Source organism: Condylura cristata, unplaced genomic scaffold (assembly GCF_000260355.1).
Source record: "Condylura cristata isolate star-nosed mole 26May11 unplaced genomic scaffold, ConCri1.0 scaffold00009, whole genome shotgun sequence".
Classification (NCBI taxonomy): Eukaryota; Metazoa; Chordata; class Mammalia; order Eulipotyphla; family Talpidae; genus Condylura; species Condylura cristata.
This window is the reverse complement of record NW_004567110.1, coordinates 57,549,576-57,552,684: the sequence shown is the minus strand read 5'-3', so window position 1 is coordinate 57,552,684 and position 3,109 is coordinate 57,549,576.

Below are 3,109 nucleotides of genomic sequence, written 5' to 3'. Positions count from 1 at the left end.
TTGCAGCAAACCATTCTGAAGCTAATTTTAAAATGAACTGACATAAGTAATTTATTTATTATGAAAATAATTTTTATTGAGATCTCATGGATTTATAACATTGTCTATGTTTCAGATGTACGGCATTATAATGTGACATCTGTATATACCACCTCATGATCACTACCTAAAACCTAGTTTCCAGCCTACATTATACAAATCATTCTCTTCACATGTTTTGCCCACACCCAAATCTTCTCCTCTGGTTACCAGAAATCTATACTCAATATCTACAGTTTGTTTTTGTTTTGTTTGCCAAATGACTGCTTGCTCTTTTGATTTTTTTTTTTTTTTAGTTTAGTGAGGTAACTGGTTAACAGCACAGTATATGATTTATGATGTAGGGAGACAGGTTCACACCTCCTCAGGTGTAGGTCACCATACTACCTCATCACCAGAGTTCTCATTTTTCTTTACACAAGACCGCTAAGCATACTCCCCACTTTGTTCCTCCCTAATCTACCTCACATTCTCTAGCAATATTTCCAAGATTTGTTTTGTCAACTCCATACAACAATTACTACCTCTCATGAGTTTTGCTTTCTAGACTGGCTCAGCCAGCAATGAGAAATTGCACTATTACCACAGTTTGGGGCCCCGTTGCTGTTTGCTGGGTCTCCTTCCAGTGCCTACTCTCCAGCTAATAGTTTGGAGCAAGGAGTTCCCCTTAAAATACTACAATTCACACTGAAACTGCTATTGCTGTCAATTACAAGAACTAATACAAAAACATGGAGTCAACACAACTAAGAACTTATATGTTGAGCTAACTATGGGTTTGTCCTAAGCAATGAGTCCTTCACCTACAGTTGAATGGAAAGAGCATATACATGACAGTGGCTCAGGGATTTTGCAAAGGCAATTCCCTCAATGAGTCTAATGAAGACTTAGAATTTAAGGGTCCTGAACAAAACTATTGAAATGGAGGAAAGCCAAGAGAGCTTTTGGAGAGAGCAGAGTTACTTGGTAATTGGAAGCACAGAAAATAGCTAGATTAACTGGTGAGACAGGAGTTTCTTTCTCACCTCAAAGTATTAAATGAGAGGAGATATTACTTTCTCAGTCAACTTCGCTGCTTTAGAAAATTCCCAGTCTGTGTGCTATGTATGTGTCCTTCAGAGAAAAAGTATGAATAATATGTTAACATTTTAAAAAGATAATTTATTTATGCATAGAGGGACTGGGATGCAGGCCAGAGATGTGGGGATGAGAGGATTCACCAGAGACAGAGTGGGGAACAGAACCAGCAGATTGACGGAAATACACTGTGAAGGGGAGCAGCAGGAAAAATAGGAGAGTTCTGCTCTGCCTTTTGGGTTAGCTCGTTGGCTGGGGATTGAACTCAAGTCACAGTGGTGATAGTGCTGAGACTTAACTCCTAGGCCATTAGGGAGGTCCGGAGACTCTTCCCATTAAATAATCAGTCTTGCAGCAGCTGCTCACAGGTCACTGGTGACCATGGAAGTGTATGTTCCCACTTCTCTTGCGATTCTTTTAAAAAAATTTTATTTTCAATGTATTTATTTATTTTCTTTTATCACTGTTAGTTTTGGAACAGTAGTTGATATCATCCCTGAGTTGTAATCCCCATAGTTCCTAATTTGTATTGAGTCTTCTCTCATGTTATGAAGACATTCTTCAAAGATATGTTAGATACCAGTGAAGTCATTGCTAACCACATTTAAAAAAATGATTCTGCGCGGGTCACAATGAACAGACTAAAACTTCCATTTTAATTTATTTCAGGTTGTACTTCATCATCTTTGAGACTTTTCTGGTCAAATCCAAAGATGCAGAGAAAATGTTAGAAGTCTGGGAGTGAGAATACTGGGAAGCTATTTACTTCAGGCAATAGTTAATCTCTTTCCACTTCTGGCCTGGAAGTTTATGGATTTTGCTTCCTAGGTAACACTACCCACTGCACTGGCTTACGGGGTGTGGTGGTGAAGCATCCCTTGTTGTGAAAAGTGTTCGCCAAATCCCCAGGTTAAGCTTGACAGACATTTTGAAAACCTGGCTTGATTAAGTTCATCAGAATACAATTTAGTTTCCTTTGTGATGCTGTTTTTTCTAGTTGCTCTCCACTATTCTACATTAAAAAAAAAAAACTTTATTTTTTCACAAAAGAACTGGGATATAAAGTATTCTACAATTTTAAATATGGAACACAATTTCTTTAAATAGAAAGTTATCTGGGAAACAACATTTTTTGTGTAAAAAGTGTCAGTTACTTACTTGTGACTTCTGTATAAAGGGGAAAATGGCACTGTCATTGTATTAACTAAAAAGACAAAAACTGAAATAATGAATTTGTATCAAAATTTAGAGTATGTGTTTTCCTTATATGAAAACATATTGCTTTGTTAACACAATTTTGAGAATAATAATTTCATATTCTCTTCCTTGGGTAAATTTTGAGCACTCACATGTTGTGAATTATTTATTAATAATTATGGCTGTTATGGCCAATATGACTTCTCACTAGGTGCTATGATACTTTTCTCTTGTTTAATTCTCAATATAATACTAAAAAGATATGTATTAAGATAACAACCCCATATCACTGATGAAAAAAGGAGGGTATAAGCTGTATTATTAGCCTGGTCACACAGCTGAGGAGTGTATGGGTGGGACTCAAATTCAGTTGTGTCCATTGTCAAACTGTACATTTAAGCAATGTACTCATCTGACTGCATGTGGCATCCTCATAATCTCAGATGTAGATAAATTCCAGTTATGACAAGGATGGCATTTTCAGAAATGAAAAGATGGAGGAATTACAGATATTTTCTAAGCATAGAAAGATAAATGGATTGTAAAAGTCAACTAATTTTAAAATATTGATTACCAAAAAATTATTTCAGATTTTACAAAAACAATTTTATGACTCATCACTTTTACTTCTTATTTTTGTTTATTTTACTTCTCAAAATATTGTAAAATTTATAACAAGGTGGATAATATGGCACTTTTTTTTATTTTACAAAAGTTTATTTTTACATCATTTTGTACATTTCTTTTTTTCCACCTCAATTGCTATCCCCGCGGGTTTCCCATCACCAAGTCACCC